Source organism: Mustela nivalis (assembly GCF_964662115.1).
Source record: "Mustela nivalis genome assembly, chromosome: 8".
NCBI lineage: Eukaryota > Metazoa > Chordata > Mammalia > Carnivora > Mustelidae > Mustela > Mustela nivalis.
The window spans coordinates 50,896,441-50,917,218 of NC_139027.1; the positions used below are offsets into that span (position 1 = coordinate 50,896,441).

General features: G+C 35.4%; 1 protein-coding gene and 1 long non-coding RNA gene across 4 annotated transcripts in view; one reads left to right on the plus strand and one right to left on the minus strand.

Annotated features, from left to right (window-relative positions):
- EXOC6B (exocyst complex component 6B) overlaps nt 1–20,778 on the plus strand; it is a 604,005-nt gene that overhangs the window by 377,242 nt on the left and 205,985 nt on the right. The gene's annotated exons all lie outside the window — the stretch shown is intronic.
- Nucleotides 18,579–20,778, minus strand: part of LOC309871228 — a 50,978-nt gene continuing 48,778 nt past the window's right edge. The window contains exon 4 of the long non-coding RNA XR_014315093.1: nt 18,579–18,930. This is a non-coding gene — a long non-coding RNA (uncharacterized lncRNA). The remainder of the gene's footprint in view (nt 18,931–20,778) is intronic.

Consider the following 20,778-nt stretch of genomic DNA (forward strand, 5'->3'; position numbering starts at 1 on the left):
GACTCACCTTGATACTGTTTTACCACAGGTTAACAAGTAATCTCTCCAACTGTTTAATTCCTCTACTTTTTTTTAATCATGTCAAAGTCGTGTGATTAACTTTTAATGGCTCTGTACACTTCACAGTACAGAAATACTGTACTGTGCCTTTCGGGGCCCTCTGGTAGACCTGCCAGGCTGTCTCTGATACCTCTAAGGAGACTGAGCAGATATTTGGCTTAAGTGCTTCTGGTCCAAAAACCTGGGAGGCCTTCTGAGAAAGTGATCTTATCTAAATATCAGAGTTTAGCTTCTTTTCCCTTTCTTCTTCGGGTCTCCTTAGAGTCTCTTTTACCCTGTTTACTAGGGTGTGTGAATACTGGGGAACTTGGCACAATTTTCTGGAGAGCTCATTTTGTCTATTTATTAATTTTCCAAAGAGTAGAGTGAGTTTGTTACTGACTCTTACTATTAATTTGCAGCCTTTTATTTAGAGTAAAATTTGGATACCGAGTAGCCCTCTGTTTCTTCTTCTAGAAATGGGAAAGCCAAATGCTTGAAAAAGTGGTTGCATAGAACTTGGATTAGACCTGTTTTGAATGGATCTAACAAGTAGAAGTTAGAGAGAGGAAAATTAAATAAAGCATGACCTAGTAATTCACGGTCGACATTAGAAGAGAGAACAGATGATTTTTAGTGTAATGTTGTAAAGATAATACATTCATGGGAAAAAAGGTTAGACTAGAACTCTGAGTCTCCCAACCCTGAGATTCCTGTGCTCCCTCTTCTGTGTGCTAGCATCACATTGAGGAATAACTTGGTGAATAATATGACACGGTGTGTGTATAATGTTTAGAGGTCATCCAGCATAGTAACTATAAAAACATATTAAAAATTATATTAATAGTGAAGATAATTTTAGATCAAGGCCTGGATTGGGAGTAATTTTGACCTTGTATTGTTCTTATTTAGTTAACAAATACTTATGTTCGATCCAACATAGTTGTAGATCTTATGGGAGGTATCTATTCTAAAAGTTTGTTATAACTCTGTCTTCCCAATTACTGCACTGGGGGGGAGAAAAAAAAGTTTGTTATAACTCTGTCTTCCCAATTACTGCACTGGGGGGGAGAAAAAGATAATGCTGTAAGACAAATTGGAAAATGGAATTAAGAATATAAATAGCAAAGATAAAGGATTTATTTTTTAAAAATTTAATTCCATTATAGTTAACATGCAGTGTTATATTCGTTTCAGATATACAATGTAGTGGTTCAACAATTCTATGCCTTTCTCAGCACTCATCATGATAAATGCACTCTAATCCTCATCACCTCTTTCACCCATCCCCCTACCCACCTCTCTTCTGGTAACCATCAGTTCATTCTCTGTAATTAAGCATCTGGTTTTTGGTTTGTCTCTTTTTTTTTTTTTTTTTTGGTTCATTTGTTTCTTAAATTCCACATATAAGTGGAATCCTATGGTATTTGTCTTTCTCCAACTTATTTCATTAAACATTACATTCTCTAGCTCCATCCATGTTGTTGCAAATGGCAAGGTTTTATTCTTTTTTATGGTTGAGTCATATTACATTGTGTATATGCACCACATCTTCTTTATCCATTGATCTATTGATGGACAGTTGGGCTGCTTCCATAATTTGGCTGTTGTAAATAATGCTTCATTATACATGGGTTGCATATATCTTTTTGAATTAGTCTTTTTGTATTCTTTGGATAAATGGACCCAATAGTGCAATTACTGGCTCATTTGGTAATTCTATTTTTAATTTTTTGAGGAAACTCCATTCTGTTTTCCACAGTGGCTGCACCAGTTTGCATTTTTACCAACAGTGCATTCTCTATATTCTTGCCAACACGTATTGTTTCTTGTGTTTTTGATTCTAGGCATTCTGAGAGGTGTGAGGTAATACCTCATTGTGGTTTTGATTTGCATTTCCCTGAGGATGAGTGATGTTGAACACTGTTTCCTGTGTCTGTTGGCCATCCCCATGACTTTCGAGAAATGTCTGTTTGTATCTTCTGTCCATGTTTTAATTGGGTTATTTGGTTTTTGGGTGTTGAATTATATCAGTTCTTTATATATTTTGGAAACTAACCTTTATCAAATATATCATTTGCAAATATCTTCGTTCATTCAGTGGTTGCCTTTTAGTTTTTTGTTTGTTTCCTTTGCTGTGCAGAAGCTTTTTATTTTGATGTGGACCCAATCATTTATTTTTGCTGTTATTTCCCTTGCCTCAGGAAACATATCTAGGAAAATGTTGCTATGGCTGTTGACAGAGAAATTATGTCCTCTCTTCTAGGATTTTTATGGTTTCAAGTCTCACATTTAGGTCTTTAATCCATTTTGAGTTTATTTTTGTGTATGGTCTGAGGAACTGTTCCAGTTTCATTCTTTTGCATGTAGGTGTCCAGTTTTCCCAACATAATTTGTTGAAGAGACTGTCTTTTTCCTATTATATTCTTTCCTGCTTTGTAAAAGATTAATTGACCATGTAATCATGGGTTTATTTCTGGGCTGTCTGTTCTGCTCCATTGATCTGTATGTATGTTTTTGTGCCTTACCATACTGTTTTGATTTCTGCAGCTTTGTAGTGTATTTTTGAAATCAGGGATTCTGATATCTCCAGTTTTGTTCTTCCGTTTTAGGATTGCTTTGGGTATTTGGGGTCTTTTGTGGTTCCATACAAATTTTAGGATTATTTGTTCTAGTTCTGTGAATGATGCTGTTGGTATTTTGATAGGGATTATATAAATCTATAGATTTCTTTGGGTAGTATGAACATTTAGCAATATTAGTTCTTCCAATCCATGAGCATGGGATATCTTTTCATTTGTTTGTGTTGTCTTCAGTTTCTTTCATCAGTACTAAAGTTTTCAGAGTACAGATCTTTCACCTTGTATAGATAAAGAATTAGAACGTAAATTATAGTTTATTGCTATGGTATAAGACTTCCAGAGTCTGCATAATATGATCTAAGGATTATTTTTCTTATAGGTTTGAATACAGGTGAAACAATAGACTGGCAATTATGTGCTTTTCTTTTATTTCCCTGTCTGGCACTCTGGAATCTCATAGGACTCTTTTTTTAAATTTGTGAATGTGTAAAGAATGCCAATGACACTGCATTTTTCCTAGAGTCCTTAGCTATCTTCCCAGATGCAACTGTGACAACTACAGTGTCTTGTCCGTAAGTGGGCAGAGTTGCTACTGAAGTGGACTTATCCCTGGTGAAGCTCCTGTTCAGATGTCTGAAGATAGGACTGCACTCAGTCTTTATAAAGAACTCTGATTTGAGCCATTTAGATTTGAATATTATAATTAATTTAAATAGATGCTCTAAACCAACATATAGTCATTTTTGCTAATTTTCATATTCTACTTTAATGTTGTGTATAGGCACTATCTTAGTTGTCTAGGCGGTATATTTGGTTTAACATTTAGTTTATTTATTTATTATATTAACAATCATCAAATAAATCAATAAAATTTATTATTTATTTTCACATGTAATTTATTAAATCTGATAAATTATTAAATCTAATTTATTAATACTGATTAATTTAAAAGCTAATATTGATTAATTATTAATCAATATTGATCAATTATTAATCAATATTAACACATTTATTCTGTATTCCCACAATAAAGTTCTTTTGTTAATTGAGAGACTATGATAAACTGTCTAAACTTTCCTCCCACAGGAAATTGTTTCAAGTACACCTCAAGTGAGAATGCATGAAAAAATATATTGAAATACATTATTTTCCTCTATTTGTGCAAGCTGTTACCTATTCATCATAAGTTGATTTTGTGAACAGCAGTCTAATCGCATAAATTGAGCATCAGTTTCTTTTTCTTTCTTTGTTTTAATTTAATTTTATTTTTCTAGTGTTCCAAGATTCATTGTTTATGCACCACACCCAGTGCTCCATGCAATACATTCCCTCCTTAATTAACACCCACACCAGGATCACCTATCCCCGACCCTCACCCCCCTCCCCTCCAAAACCCTCAGTTTGTTTCTCAGAGTCCACAGTCTCTCATGCTTCGTCTCCCCTTCCGAATTCCCCCAATTCACTTTTTCTTTCCTTCTCCTAATGTCCTCCATGTTATTCCTTATGCTGCACAAGTAAGTGAAACTTACTTAAACATCAGTTTCTTAAATTAATAGAGGATGGAGAGTATCCTTCTATACATAGAGTTAAATAAACATAACCATGTTTTTCAAAAACAAATAATTATAGAACAGTTCAGCATACTGTATAATCTGAGAGAAGAGAAAAGACAACCTTAGCTTTGTGCTGAGCATTAGAACACAGTAAATCAGTAACACTCTTTGCTAATGGAGTAACCTGTGTCTTGTCTTTTTATATTACTATAGTTTCTTCCCTGATGCCTAATATACTTCATTCCACATAGATTAACAAAATGAATTTCAGAGGCCTTTAGTGACTTGACTTAGCTTATTACAATTATTTAATGGAAAACAAAATTATTAAATAAAATAAAACCCAGATACCCTGATTTCTAGTCTAGCATTCTTTTTAGATACCATAGTGCTTTCAAGATTCTTTTACACTGTAATATGTGTGTATTTGTTTGTGTATGTACATATATACATGCAGATACTATATATGTAGTAGTGTATATATGTACATATGTATGGACATGATAGATTGATTTAATGATTGACAAATAGTCCAGGTGAAAGGAAAGTACAGTGTGGTATATGGTAATCCCCCTTCTAGTCAACACTCCTTATGATCTTGGAGTGGTAGCTTCAAAAGTTAATACCTTCATTCATGTGAAGATAGATGTTACATTCAGCAGTCATTCAAATGAGTTCATTAAACACCTACAGGTATTTTAAGGATGACAGGTCAATGTAAAATACCATCCATGCCCTGAGAGTGCTATAGGTAAAACACCTTGGATGTCCAGGCAGGAGTTCAAGAGAGAGGAAGTTTAGGAATGATTTTATGAAGAAAATAACACAATTCTTTCCAAGAGTTTTTAGGGAAGATCTTCTAAGAAAGATGTAACCCTATTTAAACAAACAAACAAACAAACAAACAAACAAACAAAAAAGGCAATCAAGCCTGGAAGCATAGGGGGATAGTGGATGGGAAATAATGAATAATGTGATATTTGCTGAGTGTAAGATATATAAAGATAAAAATAGCAGGGAAAAGTGATTTAGAAAAGGCGATATTTGGAGCCAGACTATGCGAGATCCCTACAGCAAGTAGAGGAAAATGGAGAATCACTGATGGATTTTGAGCAAGGAAGTATTAAAATCATACTTTGTTTCTGGAAAATTAATTTGATTGCAGGAAATTGGATTGGAAATAGAACAATTATAGATAGGAAAACTAGTAGTTGCAAAAATTTCTCGTAGTACATTGAGTTCAGATTAAAGAATGTTTGAATTGGGGCTCCTAGATGGTTCAGTCGTTAAGCGTCTGCCTTTGGCTCCCTCTACTACTCCTGCTTGTGTTCCCTCTCTCGCTGTCTGTCTCTCTGTCAAATAAATAAATAAAATCTTAAAAAAAAAGTAAAAGAAAATAATGTGTGAATTGACAGAATAGAGTTGAAGAGAAATAATATGGAGGTAGGACGGAATAAATGGTTAATGAGTGGGTGTTTAGAGCAAGGGGTGAATTATAGATAACTGAAAGCTAGGGGGTTTATAGATAACTGAGCCAGGGGTTGAGGGTGATAGTATCAAGAAGGTAAATAACCTCTAAAGAGCAGTTGTAGGAAGAGGGGATGAATTTAGATTTGGACATGACTTTGAGGTCATTGACTATGTACTTACTCTTCAGATTAGAGTGTTACACATATGACATTGTGTAAAATATTTGGAATAAATAGACCTTAATCATTCCTTTTATTTATATGATTCTTTGTCTTTCAACTTTGTCCTGTAATAGGAAGTTTAATGGAGAAGTTACTGTCCTGTATTTAATGAAAGCATATTACTGATAATGACATTTCTTAAATGTGTTAACTCAGTGGGATGCATGTAGCTTCTATATTGTATATATTGTTGGTTATAAGTTATATAGCAAGAAACACTTAGCTATGATATTATGATTCTGGGGACTTTTTTCATTACAAGAGCCAGAATAGGATCCCAGATCAGAATAACACTCAAGATTCCATTTTTATTTTAGACAAAGAAATGTCTTAAATGCAGCCAGATGTAAAAGCATAAAAGGTTAAGTTAAAATGTGTTAATTTATGGATTTTACAATAATTTTTATATTTGTGTATCTGTAAAATAAGTCTTTTGAGGCTGTTCCTCCCCAAATAGATCTTATTTATTTAACAAAAACTAACCACCAATAATATACACAGACTTTTCTGAGTTACTTTACAAATATTGTTTCAGAATCCTGTGAGACTGGTAGTATTTTACTCATTTAACAGATGAGGAAACTCAAGCACAGGGAACTTAATTAAGTTGCCCAGGGTCACACAGCTCGAAAGTGGCAGAGGTGGAATTTTGTTGCCTCGAGTTCCTGAGTAAAAATATCAACCTTATACAGAATCATGGTAGTGCTTTTTTGATGCATGTTGTTTTTCTGGGTAATATGGCAGAAGGAAAATAAAATTGGGCTTTAGGAAAAATTTCAAAAGGAAATCCTAGTCCATTACCTTGGCATTTGTATATCTTGCTTTAGATATCCACATAGCAGGACTCTAAACTGGGTTCTGAAGTGTTAATGAAAAGAGAATGCATTAAATGTGAGTGGAAGAAGATTTCTGAAATCATCTTAGAGATGATTAGATTAGGGAAAAGTGTATACACTGGTCTGTATGAGTGCTTACTTAGAAAGATTGAGAATTATAGGTCCAAGTTTCAGAATGACTATATTTTCTCTGTGGTGTGTTCCTGATCAAGTTTTAATGTATCTTTGTAGTCTAATGCCTTAGATAGATTGGTATTAATGCCATTCTGATTCTATGACACTTCCATCTCATTGCTTAATTTATTTTGTTATTAGGTGTGTAACTTTAGAATAACTCAACCTCCTAGAATTTGAGGTTCACTGGTTTCAATTTAGTTTGACCAATATTTATTGAGCACCTACTATGTGCTCAATGAGGCACTGTGCTGCTTGGGAATGTTGTAAGGATAAAATCTTTAAGGAAAAATATACTGTAGTGATTTGGAGTGTCGCTGTTCCCCCCACCCCCCAGATTTTACTTAGTTATTTGAGACAGAGAGAGAGAATGAACAGGGGGGAGGGGCAGAGGCAGAGGGAGAAGCAGGTTCTTCCCTGAGCACGGAGCTGGATGTGGGGCTGAATCCCAGGACCCTAAAGGCAGGACCTTAGCCAAAGTCAGGTGCTTAACTGCCTGAGCCGCCCAGGTGTCCCTGGAGTGTTGCTGATTTAACTACATGGGATGCATTTCTAATCTAGCTGTCCTAAAGATGCTTTTTAAGAATAATGCATCACTGAAATAAGCTGTGGTCAGTAGATAGCTATTTACTCCAGATTTAATTTGTCACCCTCACTGAAGATCTAGGCAAGAGCATAAACTGATCCTTCTGTTCTTATAGCAGATCCTTCATTCTTATTATAGCAGATCTTTCATACGGGGTCTAGTATTAATAGGGGTAATACGCAGCAAAATCTGAATAAATAAGCTACTCATCAAGTAACTGTTTCAATTCATTATGAAGTCATTGGTGAATCTTATTTGAAGCTATGATACCAATTCTGGAAAAGTATGTGTAGAGTGAGAATTTCTATACTAGGTAAGAGTCCTACAGTAACTTAAAAATGATTCTGTGGTCTTTTCAGTGCTCTAGGAAGTTAAATCAGGTAGGCTGAACTGTCTGATCTTTTGGTCTCTACTATGATTTAAGATCATAACAGCACACAGCATTTGAGAAGGTAGATTTTAGTATCCCCGATTTACAGTGGAGGGACTTGGGATCCTTATATTTAAGACCTTGTCTGTGTTCCCATAGTCGTGAATTTGTTGACCTCCAAGTCGATGTCAAGTCTCCAGCTCCAAAATTTGTTCCTTTTAATGTACAATGTGTTAACAGTTCTCGCTGGAAGGATCGGCCCCTCAGTTTCTTTGAATAGTTTAACCCAAATAGAGAACTTCAGGACTTTTTCTGCCTTTTTATTTGCCTTTAATTGAGGTTATCCATTTCTTTCAGTGGAACTTGGTGGTGAAATGATACCTTAAGTGAGTTATAAAGTTAAGTTTTCCCTTTGTTATGACTTTTCAAGGTACTAGAGTTTTTATAGATTCTGCTTTCCTTTATATCTTTTTTTCCCCTCAAACTTTAGCATAAAGAGTCTTCAAGACTTACAGGGAGAACCGTATGTTTCATGCATATACTTGGAAGCAAAGACCAACTTTATAGATGAGCAGAAAATGCTGGCTGTATGCACAGTTTGTTTTTTCTTTCTTATAAAACTCTGCAGCTAATAAGATGAAGAAATATAACCTTCTCAGTTATGTTATGTGTCTTTAGCTGTGTGTGTGTGTGTGTGTGTGTGTGTATGTTTCTGGTTTTTAAGGCAATTAAAACACACTTGTAAATAAACTTTGTCCTTTGATACAGTCTTCTTGGAAGGTATATAGTTTTCCCCAAAGCAATATATTTAGAGCCATTTTATGGATCTTGTTGTTTCATAATTATTATTTATTATCCCAAAGAGTGCCATTCAATTTAATTGTTTCTTCATCCAAGAAATTTTGTTGCCTAAATAATGCAAGAAACCATCCTTAAGCAATCTACCCTTTTATTCCTCAGTCTTGACTCTAAAGCAGGGGTCCTCAGTCATGGCACTATTGACATTTGGTGTTGGATACTTCTTTGTTGTGGGGGCTGTGCACTCTAGGATGTTTAGCAACATCCCTGCCCTGTACCCATCAGATGCCAGTGGTCCCACCCCACCTTCTGCCTAAATTGTAACAATCGAAATGTTTCCAGACTTTGTCAGATGTCCCCTGGAAAACAAAATCATCACTGCTCTAATGAATTAAAAATTAAAAATTTAAAAAATTATCACTCAAATGGTGAATAATTGCTTCCACTGAAAATAATGTAGTAATGGCCATGAAAGCTGTTGTAAAAGAGGAGTTTCAAGACTATTACTCAGCCGTCAGAAAAGATGAATATCTACCATTTACATAGACATGGATGGAACTGGAGGGGATTATGCTAAGTGAAATAAGTCAAGCAGAGAAAGACAATTATCTTATGGTTTCACTCATATGTGGAATATAAGGAATAGTGCAGAGGACAATAGGGGAAAGGAGGGAAAACTGAAGGCGAAGAAATCAGAGAAGGAGACAAACCATATGAGGCTCTTGACTCTGGGAAACAAACTGAGGGTGACAGAAAGGGAGGGGGTGTGGGGATGGGCCACTCAGTGATGGGCATTAAGGAGGGCATGTGATGTGATGAGCACTGGGTGTTATATACAACTAATGAGTCATTGAACATTATATCAAAAACGAATGTACTGCATATTGGCTAATGGAATTTAAATTAAAAAAAGAATATTCAGAGAGTGATTAGCATGACTGTATAGCCTCCTGTGGTTATCTAAGTTACAAAATGTTTATTCAAAAAATTATACCACTCTATGCTTATATTTTGCATCATTACTTGCCCTTGGCACTTTATTCATTTCTCCTAATGTGGCCTGTTGGCTTTTAATCAGACATGGTTTACCATCTTAAATAATCTTCAGTTTAAAAAATGTTTTCGTTACCTTCCAACATCTTCATCTTTTTATCTGCCTTTTCCATTCTTGGAAAGGGCAAGAATAGTCTATTGGAGACAACTGGGAGCTCATTCGACAGAAAGTGCCAGAATACTTGTAGAGATCAAATGCAAATATGTGACTCCCATAATGACTTTCAGAAAAGTTACTGGAGTACTGTGACAGTGTCATTGGAATCAAAAGCTAAAGGTAACTTTTTGTTTTGTCTACTTGTCTTAATGGGACAAAGTTAATGAAATTATCTTAGAGTACTTAAAGTTCAAGGTAAAATTCAAACATAATTATCACTAATTACAAAGGGCTATTATTTGATATCCCTAAATTTGATTTCATCAAGTCTTACGAGAAATTATCTGAAATTAATGTGAAAAGGGAAATTGGCGAATTCTAGGAAAGATAGCTAATTTGGGTGATTGCCCTACCTGAAACATTCTCCAAAATGGACATAAAGAAGCAAAAATAGAGTTGTAAGCTTCAGCCAAAAATGAAACAGTAGGATTGACCCTAGCCCCATTTCAATTATTGCAAAGAATATTTTCTTGATTTTAATTAAATTTGAACTAAATCAAAGTTGAGTGTCAAAGGCTGATAACATATACCCCCAGTTTCAAACAGGTTCTAGGTTCTGCAAAATAAGTGAGAAAGTTCAGAAAGACCTTATCAATAATGCTTACCTTAGAGTTAGAAGCACTAAGGATACAAATGGCCAATACCAAATTCAGGCTAATTTTCATACTTTAGAGTAGAGAATGACAGGAGAGGGTAAGTTGATAGAGGGGTGGGTTGTTCTGTCTTTATTTTTCTCAATTTGACTTACTGTTGTGGAAAAGCCCAACCAGTTCTGCTGTTGGCTCTGAAGTGGATAATTTCTAAAATCAAAAAGAGTTACCCTCATGGATCTTAACATTAACTTGGGTCAAGGGAGTTATCCAATTTGGTAAGAGTGTTTGGAGATGATGTATTTGAGTGTAGGTTATCTCTGCTAGATTCGTTCTTCTCTACCAACCTCTCCCCACTTCCCAAGGGATCTGGAGGAATGAACAGACATTATATTCAACCAATTTCTAGACTTCCAGCTCAGATTATAAAGTATGTTTTTAAAAAGCTCCTGAGAAGCAGGAGAGTCCAACCACATTAATCATAGTAAATAGCAGTGATAACCAAATTGCTCTTCTCTTAGCTAAATGATGAGCACAACTTGGAATCTTATAGGAGGGCTACTAAAAATAAGTAAAATAAGTAGGAACATAAAAGGCAATGGAGGAATATATTTTGAAAGAAGAATTGCTTTAGGAAACTAAAGAACTCTTTAAGAAATAATAATTCTCAACACTCTCAAGGAGATAAAAGTGAGCATAAACTGTATGATAAGAGATCAAAGAAGAGTTTAAGAGATTAAGATACAGATAAAAGGACACTAAAGTAAGATTAAAAGACAGTTGGCAGAGGGGGGATGAATAAAACTATTCAAATAATTAAAACCACATTAGATACAGGAAGATATAGAGCGAATGCTGCAGCAGATGGACTCAATGGCTTAGGGCATTCTTGAAAAAAATCACATAAAAGGCAATAAGAGAGATTAAAAACTATTAGTGGAAATTTATTGATACAGAGGGAAAAAAACTCATCCCGGAAATAAAAGACTTTAATCTACAGATTGAAAAGAGTTTACTAAATACCAGGGAAAAGTAATAAAGACTTAGCATCCTAGTGACTTTACCATTTAAAAATTTCTCCCAAGTATTACTAGAGTAAGAAAAAAGTCACCTACAAAGTTAACAAATTGAGTTGGCCTCATATTTTTTTCCTCAGACCCCAAATGACACTGTAATAATGCCTATGTAATGTTGAAGGGGAAAAAATAGGTGACTTAAGTTAAAAAGTAAGAAATTATGTAATAAAATAAAAATGAAAAAATAAAAAAAAATTTTTAAAGTAAGCAATTATAGCCTCTATGAACCCCATGTAGAAATTTACTTAGAAGATGAGTCAAAAGAAGAAATGTAGGGCACCTGGGTGGCTCAGTGGGTTGGGCCTCTGCCTTCGGATTGGGTCATGATCTCAGGGTCCTGGGATTGGGCCTCACATTGGGCTCTTTGCTCAGTGGGGAGCCTGCTCCTCCTCTCTCTCTGCCAGCCTCTCTGCCTGCTTGTGATCTCTCTCTCTGTGTCAGGTAAATAAATAAAATCTTAAAAAAAAAAAAAAAAAGAAAGAAGAAATGTATAAATGGTAAAATTACCATATAGAAAATTGGAGATGAGCATGCTAAACACAGAACCAAGCAGTGTAGGGGGAAAGAATGGACTATTCAAATGTTTAAATAGAAGATATATCATCATCGATGATAATCAGTTGGGATAAAAAGTTAAAGAAGAACCAGCAAAATGCAGTATTTTAGTGGGGGTGGGATTGGGAGGGAGCCTCATATTAACATGTGAATTGCTTCATAGTTCATAAGGGAGTTTATTTTTGAAGCATATAAATGGAAAACTATGGCTTCAGCATACTGATATATTTCATCAGTTGTAAAAAACATTTCTTTTCACATTTTAACGTCTCTGGACTTAGAATTTGTCTAATCAATTGTGACCTACAGCTATAACTGGCACCGTATTTTCTTTCTTGGTCACTTAAAAATAACAATGCATCTTATAATTATTGATATTTTATTTATTTATTTGTTTGTTTATTTACTTACTTATTTGGGAAGTGGGAGAGGGATAGAAGGAGAAGGTGAGAATCTTAAGGAAGCTCTACGCCCAGCATGGAGCCTGACACAGGGCTCATCTCACAACCCTGAAACTGTGACCTGACTGAGCCACTCAGGTACCCCTAATTATTGACATTTTAAAGTGCATTAAATACTGATGTTAAACATACAAAGTCATCACTAATAAAACTAAAACTTGACAATTTTATGTATTTTTTAAATTAATGATTGAAAGGAAGAAGGGGAGTGAAAAAATATATAAAATATGAGGAAGTGGTGATGCAACATGGGGGCTTAAGTGTGTACGAGAAGAATAAATGAAACAAGATGGGATTGGGAGGGAGACAAACCATAAGTGACTCTTAATCTCACAAAACAAACTGAGGGTTGCTGGGGGGAGGGGGTTTGGGAGAAGGGGATGGGATTATGGACATTGGGGAGGGTATGTGCTTTGGTGAGTGCTGTGAAGTGTGTAAACCTGGTGATTCACAGACCTGTACCCCTGGGGATAAAAATATATGTTTATAAAAAATAAAAAAAAGAAAAAAGAAAAAATATAAGCCGTAAAGGAAAAGATGAAAACAATAGAAATGATGAGGGAGGAGGTGATAGAAAGTACTGTAATAGTTGCGAGCTCAAACCATGGCATCAGATTCACGTGGGCTTAGATGGCAACGTCAGCAAATGTGGAGAAACAGTCTGATTATCTGTGTAATAGTAATACTGACAAGAAAAAAATTTCTTACTATACACTTCTATATACTGTACACTTACTTTACACTTACTATACATTTCTTACTATATACTGATCGTAGAAGTCGAAAGTGTAACTTCTGGAAATTTTAAAAATAATGGTTCATAAAAGCAAAACATGTCAAGGAAGCATACTTCAAGGGAAGTTCATAATTTGAATGTTTCCAGTTTTAATCTATAAAGAATGAAGCAACACTTGTATACATTTTTAAAAAAAAATCAGCAACAAAAGTATAGCAACAGGAACTAAATAATAATGATAAAACTATTAATCAATGAAATCTATATCAATCGAACTGATAGATTAAAAAGCTTTTTCTTTGATAATGTAAAAGTCATTAGTCTAAAGTTAGGGAAAGGAAGAAAGACAGAAATACCTGAAGTTGAAGATAAGAATTGGGAGATGACTGAAGATAGAGACAAAATTGAATGCTACTACTTTGCACAAATCTGTACTACAAATTTGAAATTTTACTTATTTATTTTTAAAGACTTATTTATATTTTATTTTATGCGGGGGGGGCAGGGGCAGTGGGAAAGGAAGAGAGAGAGTCCTAATGACTCTGAGCTGAGCACAGAGCCTGACATGGGGCTTGATCTCACAACCCAGAGATCATGACCTGAGCCAAAACCAAGAGTCGGATGCTTACCAGACTGCTACCCAGGCACCCCTACAAATTTGAAATTTTAAATAAAATTTATGATTTTCTAGGAAATTTTAAGCAAATTTAATAGGGGATAGAAAAACTGAAACAACAAAAAAATAAGAATAAAACTGTTACAAAGAGCTATCCCTCGTCTTAACTAAAATGCCTTCTAGATGGCTTAATGGATGGACTCTGCTTAACTAATAAGGAATTGGTAATTTTTTTTTTAAAGATTTTATTTATTTGACACAGAGAGAGAAAGCACAAGTAGGCAGAGAGGCAGGCAGAGAGAGAGAGAGGGGAGGAAACAGGCTCCCTCTGGAGCAGAAAGCCCGGCGCGGGGCTCGATCCGCGTACCCTGGGATCATGATCTGAGCCCAAGGCAGAGGCTTTAACCCACTGAGCCACCCAGGCGCCCCAGGAATTGGTAATCTTAATGCCATTAAAACTATCCTGGATCTTGGAGATAGAAGGCATAGTTAATAATTACATTCCTGAGACAGAATAATATTAGTATAAAAACCTGACCTTAAAAAGTTAAACAACAATAATAAAAACCCCTGCAAGTCAATCTTATATGACATTGGTGAAAACCATCTTTAAAAATTCAGCAAATGCAAACAAAAAGAGATTCAGCAAATGCAATAAGCCAGTGTATTAAAAAGATCATAAACCATGGCCATAATTGACTCTCTGCTTGACTTATTTCACTCAGCATAATCTCTTCCAGTCCCATCCATGTTGCTGCAAAAATTGGGTATTCATTCTTTCTGATGAAGGCATACACTCCATAGTGTATATGGACCACATCTTCCTTATCCATTCGTCTGTTGAAGAGCATCTTGGTTCTTTCCACAGTTTGGTGACCGTGGCCATTGCTGCTCTAAACATCGGGGTACAGATGGCCCTTCTTTTCACTACATCTGTATCTTTGGGGTAAATACCCAGTAGTGCAATTGCAGGGTCATAGGGAAGCTCTATTTTTAATTTCCTGAGGAATCTCCACACTCTTTTCCAAAGTGGCTGCACCAACTAGCATTCCCACCAACAGTGTAAGAGGGTTCCCCTTTCTCCACATCCTCTCCAACTACAGAACACTCATGAAAGAAATTGAAGAAGACACAAAAAGATGGAAAACCATTCCATGCTCTTGGATCGGAAGAATAAACATTGTTAAAATGTCTATACTGCCTAGAGCAATCTATACTTTTAATGCCATTCTGATCAGAATTCCACCGGTATTTTTCAAAGAGCTGGAGCAAATAATCCTAAAATTTGTATGGAATCAGAAGAGACCCCAAATCGCTAAGGAAGTGTTGAAAAACAAAAATAAAACTGGGGGCATCACGTTACCTGATTTCAAGCTTTAGTACAAAGCTGTGATCACTAAATGAATTTTTAAGAACACAATATAGTAGCTAAATAGAATAGACACAGCTGAGGAATCATCTAGTAAGATTGGTTAAATGAGTATTAGCAACATTGGATACTAGAAGAAAGTGAATCAATATTGTTATATTTCTGAAGGTAAATCATTTTGAAATTAGACTTCTGTTATGCCTAAACTTGTATTTATAGCAGCACTGCAAACAAACAAACAAACAAACAAACAAAAAACAAAACAAAACAAAAAAACCCAGAAAAAAGACATTGTTGGATTTGGCAGAACTCAAAAGCTTCCCATCTTTCTCTGCAATCATTCAGGAATATATGTTACTAAAGTTTAACATAAATCCAGGCAAGAACAATGAGCAAAGAAACCAGTAAATTTATACTTAAAATTAATGATATTCATGTGTATTGTAAATGGCAGATCTCAGAAAATCTCAACATGTAGTGGATACAAGGTGGGAGAAAAGGAAGAGAAAGCATCCAAGATTTTTGTCATATTCCACTGGAGACTCTCAATATTGGTTAGCTCTAGATACTAACTGAAATACATCTTTCAAATGTTTTAAAAATTTCAGAATTGCAATTAAAAATAACAAAATGAAAATGTGTAACAGAAGAGGGAAAAACAGAAATAGGAGAATTTAACCAATATAGATCAGGAGAAAATAAAAAGGAAATGTGATAAAAGAGAAAATATGAAATAAGATGGTGGTAATTAGTCCAAATGTGTCAAAAATGACACCTAATGTGAAAATTGTAAAATTTCCCTTTAAACATAGAGACTGTTGGATTTGCCTTAAATAAAAATTTGACTTTGTATTTTTTGTAAGAAATACTACTCAAATAAAATAAATTAACTTTTTTTTATCATGTTCAGTTACACACTCTATAGTACCCAATTAGTTTTTGATGTAGTGTTCAGTGATTCATTAGTTAAGTATAACACCCAGTGCTCATCTCAGCACGTGCCCTCCTCAATACCGATTACCCTTTTACCCCCCCCCCCCACTCAAATACATGTGTGAGAAAATATTCCAGGCATATATAAGAAAAAGAAAGCAATATTAACATTATAGAAAATAGAATGAAGGCAAACAACCTCAAAATTAGGTAAGAGAGGTTTATGTCACATTGTAAAAAAAAAATACACAATACAGGAAGATTAAAAGGGAAAAACTGTATGGCCACCTCTTGAGTATTGAAAATAGTTTGATACTTTAACATGAAATTAACAGTGTAACATTTGATATAATTTAATGGCTATTCTTGATAGAAGCCAAACAAGCTAATAGTGAACAGAAACTCCATTAATTTAATCATTGCTGTTTACCAGGGATGTGGAATAAACATTATATTTAGTGGTAAAAACATTATGCAAGAGCCATAACAAACAAGCCCATTGTCACCACTAACATTCGGCGTTTTTCTGGAGATCGAAGCCACTGCAGTAAGACGAGAAAAATAATAAGCAGTGGGACTCTTGGAAAGGAAGTGAGAAAGGTCCAGTTTATAGACAATGTGATTATCCATTTGACACAATCCAAGACAACCAATTGCAAAATATTAGAATTAGTAATAGTGCCATATACAATATTATGTATCATGTTCTTCTGCCTGTCTATACCTTATACCGTATTATAAAATGTTATGAAAATGGATTGCATTTACCATTGCAAGAAAATAATGAAATAGGTAGAAATAAATGTGACAAGAAGTATGTATGACATATAAGAGGCAATTTTGAAATGAGGGGCCTAGAAGAAAACCAGATTGTTTAGCAGGAAGACAAAGCAGTGTTCTGGATAGAAAAATTCAGGTTATGAAATAATCAGTATAAAGCAGCAGCATCTAAAATAGTGGGGTTTGGTAATAGAAAAGATAACAATGATGTAGAATAGACCAAAATTGTATTTTTAAAGTGCTTAACCACATAAAAGTTGAAATTCATATATGATGCAAGCTACTATAATAAAAAAATTAAAGACAACTCTAGGTAATTAAAGACAAACCAAGAAAATATGTATATATAAGAAAAATTAAGATATAAATCTTATTATTAGGAACAAGCTCAATAGAAAAATTGGGAAAGAATATGTGTATATTCTGTTTTTTTAAAGATTTTTATTTATTTATTTGAGAGAGAGACAGTGAGAGAGAGCATGAGTGAGGAGAAGGTCAGAGAGAGAAGCAGACTCCCCATGGAGCTGGGAGCCTGATACGGGACTCGATCTCGGAACTCCGGGATCATGACCTGAGCCGAAGGCAGTCGTCCAACCAACTGAGCCACCCAGGCATCCCATATATTCTTTTTTTTAATATATAAAGATTTTATTTACTTATTTGACAGATAGAGATCACAAGTGGGCTGAGAGGCAGGCAGAGAGAGAGGAGGAAGCAGGCTCCCTGCTGAGCAGAGAGCCCAGTGTGGGACTCGATCCCAGAACCCTGGGACAATGACCTGAGCCGAAGGCAGAGGCTTTAACCCACTGAGTCACCCAGGCACCCCTGTATATATTCTTAATATAATATAGTAGTTTCTGTGATAAAACTTTTGGCAAAAATGTCACCTAAGGTAACGAAATCAAATAATATACCAGATTGAGTATGTGGTATTAGGCAGTAGGAGAGTTTGGGAAACAAAATGTGACCAATGTTCTTTGGTTTCCATTGCCTTCATTTGCTTACAAAGTAGAGATAAACTCAGGAAAGAATTGGCCTGTTAATTAACAGGATATAAAGGGAATAGGGAGAATCTAGAAATTCCAGCAATTAAAGAGTCACCATATTTATCTGTTTCTCTTTTTCAGCTGATTAAATATATAATTGAAAATTATTCAAGTAGACAGAAACCCATTATATTTCAGCCACCTATCAAAGACCACATCAAAACTAAAGCCAGCACAGTTTTGTTAAAACCTCAGCTTCAATTAAAGTTGAGTATCTGGCAAGAATCAAGAAAAGTGAATGTCCTCCCCAAGGCCAGAGCCAGCAGCCTCAGAGAGCAGTGAACAAGGAAGCCACTGCAGGCCCCAATGAAGGAATGTTCTTTACTCCCAGGGCAAGTGGCTCTTAGAACTTCTGTCCAGCAAAGTTTCAGAATTCACATGGATAAGAGACTGCCGTGTGTTTCCTGTCTTCCCCTTTCCAAATTAAAGATTATTCCGATGGTGGTATTCCTGTTCTGTAATTATAGGTTGGATGTTTGAGGGGCAGCTAACTTGTCTTTTTAGTTTATTGGTCTCCAGAGTAAAAGGTGCCAGATCTAGACTTTAAAAAGAGTCTATTACAAGGTTATGGACTTTTTTGTGACTCTATTGGAATGATTAGATAGGAGTTTCTGGTTGTGCCCTCTGGGGAGCAGGGTGTGTGTATTTTGTATGTAGAAGGAAAAAGCAAGTATTTGTGACCAGTTGGCAGATGGTGGTGTTATTATTTTCCCTAATTATTTATTGCCTCTCCTTGTGAGAGAATTAAAATTCTCTACCCAGTAACCTCAAGTGTGACCATGTGATGTCCTGTGTCCAGTGAAATGTGAACAGAATGGATGGATGTCCCCTTCGAGCAGAATCCTTGAGAATCATTACATCGTTCTGCCATGGCTGTCTTCCCTCTGTGCCAGGGAGGGGCTGCTTCTTTAGCCTGACCCCCAGCTGACCTGTAACATGAGCAAGAAATAAATCTTTATAGTTGTAAACCACGAAGATCTGGGAATTATTTGTTATTGCCGCATAACCTAGTGTAAGTTTCTGATAAATCAGTATGTTTTCATCTCTAGAATCCTCAAGATGCTTGGCCTCCAAAATCTCCTTGAAAAAAAAAATCACTTTTTCTCTATACTTGGCTAATGAAAGATAGAGAATAAAAATTAGTATTGCTATTTGGCACTCTTCTGTATATGCTATATATACTATTGTTATTTTTCATAGTTCCAAAGTCCCGTTTTATTGTAAGCTCAGTGCCAGTAGTCGGAATTTCACTTTATCTGTTCCTCCTCATCAGTGTAGTGAACCAGTGTTCTGCAATAGCTTTCTTCACTTGGCTTTTACATTGGCATGGTTCATTCTAGAAGCTGTGATCTAAGTTTGTCAATCATACTTTGGACACAGAGACAGTGAGTTATAGCCTCTGTCTGTGGAAAGTCTTCCTTATATTTCAAACTACAGTGTCAGGACATTTTTCAGAGTTTTCAAGATAATTCAGACATAGATTTTTGAGGTTTTTTGTTTTGTTTTGTTTTGTTTTGTTTTAACTTGAGAAGACTTTGCTTCTTTCCCACAGCCACAATGATTTGGCCTTTGATCACTTTATTCTTTGCAGGACCCCAGGTTCAGTGGCTTTTCCTTTGTTCTTTGATTTGCAAATTTTCAGAACTCTGTAGCTAAATTTAGGAGATTGGGGCAGAAACTGTAGTCAGAAGATTTGTCTTCTTTAACTTAGCTAATGGAGAACCTTATGGCTCATTATCTTTCCTGACTGGATATTGCCAGTGAGTACCTGAATCTTCACAATTGCTCAGGGTAGCTATAGCATTTCATTATGGTTCATAAAAGATAGAAATGTAGAAACACAGCATGTTCATATTCCTTCCAAAAATGTTCTCACCAATTCAGTGATAGGAGAATGCCTCGTACCTGGTTAATTTAGCTAAGGCAGTGGGCATAGAGTCTTAACATCAGGTAGTGATAAAAAGAATTATTAAAGGGGCGCCTGGGTGGCGCAGTGGGTTAAAGCCTCTGCCTTCTGCTCGGTCATGATCTCAGTGTTCTGGGATCGAGCCTTGTATCATGCTCTCTGCTCAGCAGGGAGCCTGCTTCCCCCTCTCTCTCTGCCTACTTGTGATTTCTGTCTGTCAAATAAATAAAACCTTAAAATAAAAAAGAATTATTAAAGTTATATTGTATTCTAGTAATTCTCTGTCTGTTGATCCCCTGCTAACCAAAGCATCTTGAATTGAAGTAAGTTTGAGCAGAGCTGGGCAATTTTAGCAAACTGGTAAATTTTTATAGACTTGGAGATTGTACTCTGGGATTTATCTTAGGTCTGTGTAACTGACTTGAATTGAACTTTGGTACCCAAGAAGTTGGCACAAAAAATAACTAAGCAAAACCAGTGAAGGTCATTAATTTCTCAAGTGTAACTGATTGACAGTGAGTACATCTGTTCCTTGATAGGCTGTTCTCTCAGCATATTAATATATCCCTGCATAGAGAGCCTCTGTCCGTGGTATGGAAATGGCAGTGTTCTCTTATTGTCTCATTAGGTAACTGGAGTCAAGCACTCAAAGTTGAATGTAATTTTTTTTTCAGCTTTGGATAAGTATTTGTAAAACTGGTTTTTTAGACAACTAGTAAAAGGACAGTTAGATAAACTGTTCATATAGTTGAGGAGCCTGTAAGCTATTTTTCAACGGTCTTTGGAAAGCGTTATGTAGTTGATTCATTGTTTTTTGACATCCTTAGCAATTCTGTCGTTATGGAATTAAAAAATAATTTGAAGAGTACTC